Raw genomic sequence first — 15,595 nt, 5'->3', positions numbered from 1 at the left:
CAAGCAAATAAAAATGTATAGTAAATTATTTTTCTGTAACTGCTGCCTTTGCTGATTTCAATTTGGTTTCGAGAACGTGAGTACGCCAGACACAACACGGTATGCTGAGCATTATGTAAGTTACTTTTATTTCAGGGCAGATCTCACTTTGCGTTCTTGTGAGTAAGCAGTACGCAGTCAGAATTTCCAGGTGTTGTGCAAAGTAAGCTGGTCAATTTATAGTGAACAGTGTAGTTTATCCCAAACGTTTCTTTTCCAACGCGTCGAGCAGTATTTTATTTTATGGATATTTCAAGTCAGACATTGCACTTCATGTTACGTAACTTTCATAATGTACTTCAGTATTGAGTTTCAGTTAAATAGTTTTCACTGAGGTTAGTTTCTTTTGGGATTTAATTAGATTCATTTTCATTATTTCAAATTCAGTATTTCACTAAGATTAACGTTTTGTTTCACGACGCTGTTCGCAGGCTCAACTTAGGGGAACTAAATCAGTTTAGCTCAGCAGCTGAATATGATATCTAAAGCATGACAGTTTTTGAAAAAAGAATATTCAGTATTTCACATATAGGTAAACTATATAGAAACTTTAGAACTTACGTGTTTCCGTGCGAGCTCTAATCTCTTTTGTCTTATTGCAATGAACATTTCTCGCTTGGTAGGTGGGCATCGGAGAACAAACCTGGAGATAAAACTTTCGTGAAAAGCTCTGTACTACGAGTGTCCTGGGCCGTCTCAATGTTGGATGGCCAATGGCAGCCACTCAACCCACTTACGCCTGGATCCACTTCCATGTGAGACTGATAGCTGGACTCTGTATCTTGCTTATTTGTAATGAAGCTCTGTACATCTGGAGAAATACAAGTAAATCTTTTACGTGTCATGTTAACTTGTTCGCTAATTATTTCTGCTCTTGTCCAGCTTTCCTACAACGACAGCTGTCGCATCGCTCTGTAGCCACCTCCATTTACCATTGTGTACCAAGTCATACACAACAGAGGATACTGAAATCACCTGCAATCAGCCCAAAAACTGGAGTCTAGGTTTGTACCCTTTCAGCCTCAAGAATTTTGTACAAACAACAAAAATATAATCCCTCCCAAAGTGACGTGAGGTGCCTACATCAGTTCAGCATTAATCATCAGATACAACTGTACACATGGATTTTTGGTACTTCCCAACGCAGTTAATATACGTGTTATGCCTGGCTATTGGCTTTGAAAATTTTTAGAAAAGTGGACTCGATAATCTAAATGAGCGATCGGAAGCAACAAAATGAGCAAAGTGAATCAGACATCTGTCCGATACTTGCCAGTCCATAGCTTAAGTTTTTGCCGAACCTGCCATACTCCAGAAGTCTAATGGACAAAGTTCGCTCACTGTGCTACCCATACCTTGTCTGGCGAAAGATCACTCGAACGACTCTCTCTCTCTTTCCAAGCATTAACCACGACTTGGCAGTGTGCGTGCATCATTGGCCTGTTAATTTTAAGGGGTGGTCAGATGCCCTTCCTGTCGTCCCCCCATAACTCCCCCCCCCCCCCCCCCCCCCCTAGGACGGAATGTTTGTACCCCAATTGTCAGCGTCTAGTGTAATCCATGAAAAGTGCGAACGTGTCACAAATGCCTGCGAGTCGTGTAACTGTGGGGACCAGCCCGGTATTCAGCTAGCAGGACGTGGAAAACCGCCTAAAAACCACATTCAGGCAGGCCGGCACACCGGCCCTCGTCGTTAGTCCGCCGGGCATATTCGATCCGTGGCCGGCGCGCCTACCCGAGTCCAGGAAGCAGCGCGTTAGCGTTCTCGGCTACCCTGGCGGGTAGGAAAAAAAACTTATTGCTCTATTCATCTTTTTGCCACCAGTTTAGAGAAACAGAAATTTATCGATCCTCAACGCATGCATGGAGGAACGATTTGAACGATGATGAAAGAAGGGGAAAAATCTTCTTTCAACAAAACAAGAATTTTTCTTTTTCTTCTTACTGTGCATTATTATATCCTAGTTTCGTCAGTGCTAGTGGTGTTTGGTGGGCCGGTGCACTTCCTGAAGCCAAAATTCCTGCCGGAATTTCATCTGTCTGTGTCCAGCGTAGATTTCCTGTTCAAGTGCGAGAACGTTTTCTAAATGTTTTCGTAGTGCATCTGACGCGGGATGTTGGCACCAGCCCGGTATCTACCTATCTAGATGCGGGAAACAACCTAAAACACATGCAAACGATCCAGCTCACCAGCCCTCGTCGGTTATCGTCGCGTGTACTGGAAGCGGGTCTTCAACAGGACATGAATAAGCACGCCAAAATGTGTTATGTTAAGGTTAACAGAGGGTGAGCGGTAATGACAGCGAATAAGTGGACCAGACCTTCCACACTGTAAACAAGCAGACATATACATGGATACCGTTTTCAACAGCATTAAAAGTAAGATACCACAAGTTAACTTGCATTAACAGAGAGCCTAGCATAACATGGTGGATGAATTACATATTTAAAGGAGGTCGATAATGGTTTTATACGTGGGAGACGTGAGATCACTGGAAGTAACCAAGGAGATATTTGGCCACTGATGGTGGGGATTGGTGCGTCTGTGCTTAACTGTCATCTTTCTCGGCCGTGACGCGTGAGAAGTGGACGTAAGAACTTGAATAAGACGTAAACCATCTTTAACCTGTATGGCTGCGGGACCTTGGCTGTTCAGTATAAAATGTCAAATCAAAACACCTTCATCCGTCTGCATTTCCAGTTTTATTTTTGCTACCATTTTCAGCGTGACAGTACTCCATTTTCAGGCCCCCTTACCACCGTGTGGGAAGAACCTCACCTGTTGTACAATCAAAATATAGGCAGCGTACAGTCACTTGTACCCGTAGACTTTTTTTTACAAAGCAGTCCCTTCAACCATCACTTTGTTGAAAAGTCACAAATATCAGTGACTATATGCTGGCCCCTATTTTGATTTACGAGGGGTGGGATTGTTCTTACTCGTCGGTCAGGGGGCGTGAAGATGATGTAGTGTAACGCTGGAACTGGTAGCAGAAATAAAATAAAACTGAAGATTTAGACGGCTTGTAATGTTATGTGAGCCTCACTGCCCCTTTTTTAAACTAATTTGTGCCTGATTTTATTCTGAGACGCCCAGTAATGTATGTAAATACCGTAAATATAAATTTGATTCAAAAAGTACTTGAAGTAAACTGAAGCGCAGCTGGACAGCAACAAACTCTTTAGCGTGCAATCCCCGCAACGATAGTAGTTGTGAATCTTTGAGTATGGACTCTAAATAAAAGACAATTGATTCATTAAAAAAAGAGGACTGTTAATCTGTATCTTGTGGAAAGAGGACGTGTTGCTAGGACTGGATTGGATTGTTTGGGGGAAGAGACCAAACAGCGAGGTCATCGGTCTCATCGGATTAGGGAAGGATGGGGAAGGAAGTCGACCGTGCCCTGTCAAAGGAACCATCCCAGCATTTGCCTGGAGCGATTTAGGTAAATCACGGAAAACCTAAATCAGGATGGCCGGACGCGGGATTGAACCGTCGTCCTCCCGAATGCGAGCCCAGTGTGCTACCACTGCGCCAACTCGCTCGGTTGGCGTGTTGCTAGGGCGTCGCTCAGAACGTATTATTACATGTAATGAAAATTGCTGTTTCAGTGATAAAACTGAGTAAAGTAGGTGTAATAGTTGCTAAACATTTATGTGCACAAATTTTCTGGAAGTGAAGAATAGAAATATCTTGCTTTTCGAAAAGGAGGTGAACTTCATTGTCGTCGCCGGCTATCAATCGACAGAAGTGTAAGTGTACAAAGTTCACTAAAATACAGGGAAGGAAATGAATTCTCTATAGTTTGCATTCAATACGTAACAACCTCTCATAATTTCTTAATTGCAGTAACTGGATTATGTTCTTGTATAATAGTATGGTGCTGAACTCCACTGACCAATTTTGATGCAGCAGGACGTGTAGTTTGAAGGAAGTTTGTGTGCTAAGCAATCTCCTTTTCTCACAAAAAGCAGATTGCTGTTTGATCTTATTTACTTACAACAGTGGTCCCGTAGGTATGAAAAGCTAAGAAAACTTGGGCTCAAAACTATCCGCAATACGGCCAAGTAACTAACAGAGTCGTATTTTAAACCTTAAAGAACAATAACTTCCTCCAAATTGTAATACGTCACCAACTGGTTCAGAAGCTGATCATTCAAGGAGGCAGCAACCAAAATTCAGGTACCAGTTACGACTTAAAGTAAAAATATCAATCAAAAATCAACCCCTCTCTCTCTCTCTCTCTCTCTCTCTGTCTCTCTCTCCAAACACATATACAGGGTGTTACAAAAAGGTACAGCTAAACTTTCAGGAAACATTCCTCACACACAAATAAAGAAATATGTTATGTGGACATGTGTCCGGAAACGCTTACTTTCCATGTTAGAGCTCATTTCATTACTTCTCTTCAAATCACATTAATCATGGAATGGAAACACGCAGCAACAGAACGTACCAGCGTGACTTCAGAAACTTTGTTACAGGAACTGTTCAAAATGTCCTCCGTTAGCGAGGATACATGCATCCACCCTCCGTCGCATGGAATCCCTGAAGCGCTGATGCAGCCCTGGAGAAAGGCGTATTGTATCACAGCCGTCCACAATACGAGCACGAAGAGTCTCTACATTTGGTACCGGGGTTGCGTAGACAAGAGCTTTCAAATGCCCCCATAAATGAAAGTCAAGAGGGTTGAGGTCAGGAGAGCGTGGAGGCCATGGAATTGGTCCACCTCTAGCAATCCATCGGTCACCGAAAATGTTGTTGAGAAGCGTACGAACACTTCGACTGAGCTCCATCGTGCATGAACCACATGTTGTGCGTACTTGTAAAGGCACATGTTCTAGCAGCACAGGTAGAGTATCTCGTATGAAATCGTGATAACGTGCTCCATTGAGCGTAGGTGGAAGAACATGGGGCCCAATCAAGACATCACCAACAATGCCTGCCCAAACGTTCACAGAAAATCTGTGTTGATGACGTGATTGCACAATTGCGTGCGGATTCTCGTCAGCCCACACATGTTGATTGTGAAAATTTACAATTTGATCACGTTGGAGTGAAGCCTCATCCGTAAAGAGAACATTTGCACTGAAATGAGGATTGACACATTGTTGGATGAACCATTCGCAGAAGTGTACCCGTGGAGGCCAATCAGCTGCTGATAGTGCCTGCACACGCCGTATATGGTACGGAAACAACTGGTTCTCCCGTAGCACTCTCCATACAGTGACGTGGTCAACGTTACCTTGTACAGCAGCAACTTCTCTGACGCTGAAATTAGGGTTATCGTCAACTGCACGAAGAATTGTCTCGTCCATTGCAGGTGTCCTCGTCGTTCTAGGTCTTCCCCAGCCACGGGTCATAGGCTGGAATGTTCCGTGCTCCCTAAGACGCCGATCAATTGCTTCGAACGTCTTCCCGTCGGGACACCTTCGTTCTGGAAATCGGTCTCGATACAAACGTACCGCGCCACGGCTATTGCCCCGTGCTAATCCATACATCAAATGGGCATCTGCCAACTCCGCATTTGTAAACATTGCACTGACTGCAAAACCACGTTCGTGATGAACACTAACCTGTTGATGCTACGTACTGATGTGCTTGATGCTAGTACTGTAGAGCAATGAGTCGCATGTCAACACAAGCACCGAAGTCAACATTACCTTCCTTCAATTGGGCCAACTGGCGGTGAATCGAGGAAGTACAGTACATACTGACGAAATTAAAACGAGCTCTAACATGGAAATTAAGCGTTTCCGGACACATGTCCACATAACATCTTTTCTTTATTTGTGTGTGAGGTATGTTTTCTGAAAGTTTGGCCGTACCTTTTTGTAACACCCTGTATAAATATTCATATTATAAAGATAAGTCATTGTATAGGCTGAAGGTGCTTCAACTAGACATTTTAGACATCATTAAGTTCAGCACCAGAAGTGCGGCATCTCGACCGCGTAACTCAGGTAACTGAGCCTTTCCCTCACTTGCCTCAACATGGTGGACCAAAACGATTTGTTGGTAGATTGCAAGTATGGGGAGATGACACGCAGGAACAACACGGATGCGGAAGATTGATGATGACGTTCTTAATTAGATGGAATCAGTGTTTACAGCAGGGTACAGCTGGAATGTTGCTGGAGTGTTGCGCCACCTGCGGGTTTTGGTGATGTGAGGTGCCAGCAAGAGCACAGCGATGTCAAGAACGCCAGGGAGCCAAGGCGGCTGGGCATGTCCGTGCCAACAGCGGGGCCTCGGGTGTGGCAGGCATTCCAGGGACGCACTCCAGGGCGCTTCCAGCGAGAAGGGGACACGACAAACTCCAGCCAACAGTGTGCGGAAAAATTCCAATCCTGCAGCCACGTAAGGGAGAGACTTGGAAGCCAAGGAGCGCTAACAGTTCCACTCGACTCCGTTACAGGAGGCACGAAGAGGTGACTAACGTCACGTCAGCTACGGAAAGACTCAGCAGGTCATCTGGTGAAGGCCATCCACACGGAAGCTATGTGGGCAGCCGTAGGAACACTCTCCATGTACGAGTTTTGTCAGAAAAGAAATGATACTGCTCCCCATACCAACAGACTGACACGCCATAATTTGACACACCATAATAGGAAGCAAATATTTTTCGAACTCGAACTGTCCCCTTTTTACCGTGAAACGTTTCATCAAAATCGCCCAAGTGGCGGTAGTTGACGAGGAGTTTACCACAAACGACTGCTGCCCTGGCCAGCACATTCTCCAGATCTCTCACCAACTGAAAACGTCTGGTCAATGGTGGCCGAACAACTGGCTCGTCACAATACGCCAGTCACTACTCTTGATGAACTGCGGTATGGTGTTGAAGCTGCATGGGCAGCTATACCTGTACACGCCATCCAAGCTCTGTTTGACTCAATGCCCAGGAGTATCAAGGCCGTTATTACGTCCAGAAGTGGTTGTTCTGGGTACAGATTTCTCAGGATCTATGCACCCAAATTGCGTGAGAACGTAAACACATGTCAGTTCTAGTATAATATATTTGTCCAATGGATACCCGTTTATCACCTGCATTTCTTCTTGGTGTAACAATTTTAATGGCCAGTAGTGTACATGTCTTACCACTATTGAAAGATGGAGTTGTGTTTTGACCTTCGACCATAGATACTAGTAGACTGGCCTTGCTGTGCAGAAGCTATAGGGATGGTGTGGCTCCAACATAAACCACGTGACTGTTGGCAAAACGTGGCGGGATTTCAAATGAGCGATCTGCCATCCTGTGTTTGTATCGTATTTTACCAACATTTCTCAATTGACTGCCAAACGGTTCCAACAAAAATTACTTTTTTATTTGCGAAAAATTATGTCAGAACTACATTTGACCTTGATTTGTTCACAGTACCATTTATAAAATCTAAAAAATATATCGAACGCCCCTCTGGTGGGCAGCGGGACTAAATTACTATAAACTATCTGTTAAAGTAAAATGTCGTTAAAATTCTTTTAAACAGTAAGAGTGGCCTCGTGTTAAAACTTTAAATATTGGATTCGCCGCGTTTTGAGCTCTAGTCACTTATAAAAGAAAATGTGATATGGGAATGATGTCAACTATAGGTCCCAAAATTGTCGACTTTAGGACCAGGTCCATTTTAGAGTATCAATTTTAGGTGCACTTTAAAGGTTCAGTTCCTGCTATGTTTACAAGAGTTTAAACTATCAGTTTAAAAAAAATGATATTTTAGATGAAAGGTGAGACTCTGAAGTTTCAGAAAATAATTTTGGAACCTACATTTATTTAATAGTATTACAAGGCAGAAAAAAATGCTCTTCATGTGTCGACTATAGGTGCTCTTACCTTATTATAATCTCACTTGTATATACAAAAAGGCGCGTATGTGCAGATGGCTTGAAGTTTTTCCGTTTTAAGGTCTGTATCCAAAGCTGTCTTCAGTTTTCATCCTTAGGGAACCTATGAGTAGGAACGAGAAACACTTATACTTACTTCTGTAACCGAATTATCACAGATACTTTCCAAAATGTAATATGAGTCTGACTTTACAGGCATCACTTTCAACACTTTAATTTACGTGATACTATATTTCAAGTGTAAAAAACATATAAAAGTCACTTCAGCAGATTTCAATAAACGCATCTGCATTATCATAGAAACACACGTGAAATGTAATGCCATTTCCCCCGACAAAACGCTGAGTACAGCCATAAGCGCAACACGAAACAACCATGTTTTGCCAACATTCACGTGACTTTAGCCCAGAGATATTGGAGCCACGAAAATGACGTCAGGGCCAGTCTATTATATTTATGGTCGAAGGTTTTGACCTAGGAGGGCAGGCAGTAGAATATGTGTAAAACTTCACAACAAAATTTATTTTTCAGTCACTGTCTTCGTTCATTAGATACACCCTGTATTAAACCAAGGAAAATATCTAGCATCCTCGCCCTACCGCACAGCCCTGCTAGTGCTGTGCGAGTTTATTCCAGGACACGGGAAGAGATGCCGAGCGCCTCCCCAAACGGGCAACAGGCAGCCGCCTCGTCTGCGCTGATGGGGCGCTGAGACTGGTGCATTCCGCGCAGTCAGCGCCGTGCGCCAGGCCGAACCCACCCTGGGCACTCCGTGTTTACACACAAACCACCTGCGCCGCTTCCGGAGACGCGGCTGTCCTCATTACGAGCCGCGCACTTCGCTCTCCAGGAAGTTAATCTGCACGTCGGGCGCTGCCAATTAAACGAGTTGCGCCCGTCTCACGGACCAGTTCATAGCATTAGCTCGCCACTAGCTCTTCTCCGGGTCTCATAACCGCTACACGGGGTCTGAATCTCTGCTATAATACGAGCACCCTCTGAATGTAGGCATATACAGGGTGAAAATGACCTCCATCGACAAAATTTCGGAGGTTGTTCAGGGATATTACCGCAGAATTTTTGTATGAGGGGCCCCGTGTCCTCCAGTGGTTCATTACGGAGTAATTGCGTTTAAATGTTTTCAAACAACTTACATAAATTCAGCCAGGTTGTATTAACAGCGACCGCCGATATTTCGGCAGGAGCACACCACGATATTTTCAAGGCAAATTGCACCGGACAGGCAAGTTTAAAACCTCGGTTCTCGGACTATTGCAGGAAAGATAACACACACACACTGAACACTAGTGCCACCACAGATGACCAAAGTCAGAGATATCGATAGTGAGACTACGAACTAGCAGGTGAGGCTGTCCCTCTGTTTTTTTGACAAGGGAGACAGCAGGATTCCAAACAGTGTTTAAACAAAAACTTCCGTCCCTGTTTACAAGGTTGCCAGCTAATTTAATCTCAGCTGCCTCCTTAATAACACTGTCCCAATAGCTGGACGTGCATGCCAATATCTCGCTGTCGTTGTATAACATAGGGTGACCAGTATCCAAGCAATGTTCGGCAATAGCAGATCTACTTGGCTGCTGTAATTGAGTGTGCCGTTTATGCTCAGTTCATCGGTCCTCCGCGGTCCTGATAATTTGACCAATATATGCCATGCCACAGCTACAAGGAATGCGATATACACCCGCCTTACACAACCCAAGATCATCCTTAACGGAGCCCAAGAGCACTCTGATTTTAGATAGAGGTCGGAAAATATATTTCACATCGTATTTCCGTAAAAAGCGACCGATCTTGTTAGAAGTGCTTCCTACGTAAGGCAAAAAGGCAGTAGACTTAGGTGTCGACTCAGAATTATCATCAGTCACCTGATGTACAGTTGGTCGATGGCGCAACGCACGTTCAATCTGACTGTCACTATAAGCATTTCGACGAAACGTATTGGCCAAGTCTCAGTGTCCGAAATGACATGTGCCCTGTGTACCAAGGTACGAAGAACACTTTCACGGCCGGCCGGGGTGGCCTAGCGGTTCTAGGCGCTACAGTCTGGAACCGCGCGAACGCTACGGTCGCAGGTTCGAATCCTGCCTCGGGCATGGGTGTGTGATGTCCTTAGGTTGGTTAGGTTTAAGTAGTTCTAAGTTCTAGGGGACTGATGACCTTAGAAGTTAAGTCCCATAGTGCTCAGAGCCATTTGAACCAACCCTTTCACGCCAGATGGTGACAACTATTAGCCTGTAAATACAAGTCGCCGCGCGGGATTAGCCGAGCGGTCTGGGCCGCTGCAGTCACGGACTGTGCGGCTGGTCCCGGCCGAGTCCTCCCTCGGGCATGTGTGTGTGTGTTTGTCCTTAGGGTAATTTAGGTTAAGTAGTGTGTAAGCTAAGGGACTGATTACCTTAGCAGTTAAGTCCCATAAGATTAAAATTAAAAAAAAATACAAGTCGGTGTGAGTACATTTCCTGTAAAGTGCATGTCCCAATGATCCATCATCCTTCCTCCTAACCGAAAAGGCAAGAAAGGGAAGGCAACCATCCTCTTCAACATCCATCATAAAACAAATGTTCGGGTGGATCGAGTTCAGATATTCTAGAAAGGTATTCAAAATCTCCCTACCATGAGGCCAAACAACAAAGGTATCATCAACATATCTGAAGAAACGGGTGGGTTTCAAAGGCGCCGATTCCAATGCACTTTCCTCGAAGACTTCCATAAACAAATTTGCGATCACAGGAGACCACGGAAGATAAAAAAAAGGTTTCTACTGCTCGCAAGTTAATTGAAAAAACGTTGAGAATACAACCTGGATATTCACGTAATATTCACAGATTATGAAACGGCTTTCGATAGAGTGAACAGAAGCAAGCTTTGGAACGTCATGGAGAAATGAGGGTGTTCGAGACATTTAATACAAGTAAAAAATAGTATGCTTCAGCAGACAGAAATTATTATAAACGCTGGTAAAGAGAACACAAGACTAATAAATACCAACAGAGAAATGCAACAAGGGGTTAGCCTTTCTCCCACGAAATTCGGTTAGACAGTAGCAACATTAAACACTCTGCTCTTCTCCAATGACAAAATAATTATTTAGAATACAAAAAATGACTGCCATTTTCCAACAGATTGCCTAAATTAAATATGTAACGACTATGATCTAAAAATGTCCGTTAAAAAGCACTACATGGCTTTCAAAAGGAAATTTCCAGTACGCTTCTAAATAGTACAACACGAGCAATCAATAGAACAGGTGTCATATTTTCACCTGCTAGGCTGCGATATTAGGTATAAGTATGGAAACCACGTCACTAGTATATTAAACAAATTTCAAATAATAAGTGGCACAATTCACAGAACACTGGGTGACAACACAAGGAAGGCTTCAAAGCTAATATTTTACAAAATAATGGCTACCCCTGTTCTAATATATGGAAACAATACTGCCGGCCGGAGTGGCCGTGCGGTTCTAGGCGCTACAGTCTGGAACCGAGCGACCGCTACGGTCGCAGGTTCGAATCCTGCCTCGGGCATGGATGTGTGAGATGTCCTTAGGTTAGTTAGGTTTAATTAGTTCCAAGTTCTAGGCGACTGATGGCCTCAGAAGTTAAGTCGCATAGTGCTCAGAGCCATTTGAACCATTTTTGTTTTGAAACAGTACTGGATATGAACTAATGGAAAGATGAAAGACGAATATAGTTCGCAGTAACGAATTTTTTAAGGAAAGTTAAAGGGTTACGCTCAGGTATCAAAGACAAAATAATATTATGAGGTGCATCCGAAAAGTTTAGTGAACGGTCTCAGACAATAACGGAAACAGGACTTGCAAACAAAATACTTTTCTGGCCTTCAAAGTGATCAACATTAACTGCAGCACACTTCTGAAATCGGTCGTAAAGCTGTTGGAAACTGCCAGCAAGCGCTTCTTGCGGAATCGCTCGAAGCACCGTGGTCACGCGCTGTTGGGTATCCGCGACGTCTGCGAGTTGTCGAGAACAATAGTGCTTACACTGCTTCAACTTTTCTGCTCTCATTTCCAAAGGCAGCAACCGATCATACGCAAACATCCACCGCACTCCTCTCATGTTTTCTGGGATTGTGCGTGTTGACCCCATCACGGTTCACCCTCGACATCGTGCTATACGTCTACAAAACTTTTAAACCGCTCAAACACGCACTTTTTACTCACCGCTTCAACATCGTACACTTGCACAAACATTCCACGAGTCTCCTTCGCCGTTTCCACTAATTTGATGGAAACTTCGTGTTAACTCGAAACCTCCGACTTGTACATCAAACGCCTCTTCTATTCCAGAGATGACTAGACTCATTTCCAATACTCGCGAGGTTGTAGACGACGCCCCAGTTTTTGCTAGCTGCAAGCAGCTCCACGAAACTTGTTTTGACATTTAGCCCTTTTGATCAGTCAGCCCCAGGAACAGAAATGGTCATTTCCTCAAAAATGGTTCAAATGGCTCTGAGCACTATGGGACTTAACATCTATGGTCATCAGTCCCCTAGAACTTAGAACTAATTAAACCTAACTAACCTAATGACATCACACACATCCATGCCCGAGGCAGGATTCGAACCTGCGACCGTAGCGGTCACGCGGTTCCAGACTGAAGCGCCTAGAACCGCACGACCACAATAGCCGGCGGTCATTTCCTGCTCCTGCTAATGGCAAAAAGCAGTTTCCTGCCAAGGGTCTTCAAAGTTTATTTTCAACATGTGATGGAAAACATCTGTGATCATGGAAAAACAACTCGCCCTTGAGCTAGCATAGTAAGCCCCAACCACAATACAGTACAAGGACGACTGGCTGGACAAGACTCCTTTCTGCTACGTTCTGGAAACAAGCCTTGGTGTCAACAATAGACACACACCGTGTGGCTAGACATAAGGCACTGACAAGCCAAAACAATATTACTACCTTTTTAACAGCTTATTGGTCCACCTCTGATAAGCAATACTGTAGCGTTTCTGCGGGGCATGAATTCGATATGGCCTTGGCAGGAATCTGCGGGTATTCGGCATCAGCTGTGTGCTTATTGATCACACAATTCCTGTAGATTACGGCCCGGTGATTTGACATCGCGAAGATAGCTCCCGATAGTGTCCTAGATGTGTTCGAGTTTAGTTCCAGCGAATTTGGTGGACAGGACATAACCGTGAGTCCACTATCATGCTTGTCAAACCACTGTAGCCTGATTTTCACCTTGTGACAAAAGTAGCTATCCTGCTGGGAGATCGCGGCCAGTGTGGCCGAGCTCTTCTAGGCGCTTCAGTCTGGAACCGCGCGACTGATACGGTCGCAGGTTCGACGGGCATGGATGTGTGTGATGTCCTTAGGTTAGTTAGGTTTAAGTAGTTATAAGTTCTAGGGGACTGGTGATCTCAGATGTTAAGTCCCATAGTGCTCAGAGCCATTTGAACCATTTGCTGTGAGATCCCATCGATGTCGGGAAGACATCAAACACGAAGAAATGCGAACGCTCAGCAATAATGTTCACGTAGTCCACAGTTCTCGCAGCACCCTGGATTACGGCCACAAGTTTCAGATGAATGTCCCCAATAGTATAATACCACTTCTCTGCATTCGTGGCGCAGTGTTCAGAACCATTTGAACCAACTGGCTCGTCACAATACGCCAGTCACTACTGTTGATGAACTGTGGTATCGTGTTGAAGCTGCATGGGCAGCTGTACCTGTACACGCCATCCAAGCTCTGTTTGACTCAATGCTCAGGCGTATAAAGGCCGTTATTACGGCCAGACGTGGTTGTTCTGGGTACTGATTTCTCAGGATCTATGCACCCAAATTGCGTGAAAATGTGTCAGTTCTAGTATAACATATTTGTCATGATGGTCGCATCCGTGTTTGGCGACATGGCGGTGAACGCACATTGGAAGCATGCATTGGTCATCGCCATACTGGCGTACCACCCGACGTGATGGCATGGAGTGCCATTGGTTACACGTCTCGGTCACCTCTTGTTCGCATTGACGGCACTTTGAACAGTAGACGTTACATTTCAGATGTGTCACGACCCGTGGCTCTACCCTTCATTCGATCCCTGCGAAACCCTATATTTCAGCAGGATAATGCACGACCGCATGTACGGGCCTTTCTGGATACAGAAAATGTTTGACTGCTGCGCTGGCCAGCACATTCTCCAGATCTCTCACCAATTTGAAACGTCTAGTCAATGGTGGCCGAGCAACTGGCTCGTTACAATACGCCAGTTGATGAACTGTGGTATCGTGTTGAAGCTGCATGGGCAGCTGTACCTGTACACGCCATCCAAGCTCTGTTTGACTCAATGCTCAGGCGTATCAAGGCCGTTATTACGGCCAGACGTGGTTGTTCTGTGTACTGATTTCTCAGGATCTATGCACCCAAATTGCGTGAAAATGTGTCAGTTCTAGTATAATATATTTGTCCAATGAATACCCGTTTATCACCTGCATTTCTTCTTGGTGTAGCAATTTTAGTGGCTAGTAGGGTATAGACAAACATTTGAGATCAGCTCCGCTGTCGGGGGGAAACGGCGAAAGATATTTGTACAGTCGCAACGACGGTGGGTATGCGGGCATAGCTGCCATAATCACGTCGCAAACGTTATCACATGCGCCATCTGAGTACAAATGACAGTCGCGCCAACGCACTGCCCTTTTATACCTAGTGTACGCGATACAACCGCCATCTGTATGTGTGCGTATCGCTGTCCCATGACTTTGGTCAGCTCAGTGTGTGTTGCAAGGTACTGCGTGTAAGCGTCTCCACACCTTCTCTCTCAGAAATGTGAATGGATTTCCTGGTTCGCGAACCAGCGGGTGGGGGTGTTGACACAGGGAACCCCAGTGCTTGTACGAGACAGAGAACAGAGCGGCCGATGCGTCACGGGCAGAGGTCGGGCACTCGGCAGTGCGTTCCGCTTTTGTCACGCGTACGGCCCCACAGCTTCCAGGGGAGGAATCGTGTGACACACGGCCGTGGGCGGCCAAGCTCGCACCGCCTTCAGAAATAGACGCGGCGCGCCAGGTGCTCGCCCCGGAGCGCGCCGTCGACGTCTGCGCTGTCACTGTCGCGACCGCGTCGCCTCGCTGTGATTCCTACAGCAGACATTTTCACTCCACAGTATAAATTTCTCAAGATATAGTTACGAACCAAGGCTAACGTACTACCCCAGACTTTGACCTGCAATTCGCTTTTTATTCTTCCGCGATGGACAGTGTGACTCAAATTTTTTTCAGATCACGGCTGTATCACCAATGCGAGGCAGTTGTTAAGGTTAGTTGTAAGATATTGGGAAGTTTTAAAACAAGTAAAGGATTAAGAGAAGGATGTTCTATGTCACCAACCTTATTTTAATTTGCTTTTAAAATGTTGTTCTTGGTTAGTGGAATAGACAGTGCAGAAGTTTGGGTGTGACGGCACAACATCAGACTTTACATGTATTGTTGCCCTCAATGGTGAGTGTTCATCGGAGGTGAGGGTATCATCTGGAGTGCCCCAGGGAAGTGTGGTAGGTCCGCTGTTGTTTTCTATCTACATAAATGATCTTTTGGATAGGGTGGATAACAACGTGCGGCTGTTTGCTGATGATGCTGCGGTGTACGGGAAGGTGTCGTCGTTGAGTGACTGTAGGAGGATACAAGATGACTTGGACAGGATTTGTGATTGGTGTAAAGAATGGCA

Source organism: Schistocerca serialis, chromosome 2 (genome assembly GCF_023864345.2).
Source record: "Schistocerca serialis cubense isolate TAMUIC-IGC-003099 chromosome 2, iqSchSeri2.2, whole genome shotgun sequence".
In the NCBI taxonomy this organism is placed as follows: domain Eukaryota; kingdom Metazoa; phylum Arthropoda; class Insecta; order Orthoptera; family Acrididae; genus Schistocerca; species Schistocerca serialis.
This window is presented reverse-complemented; position numbering follows the sequence as displayed.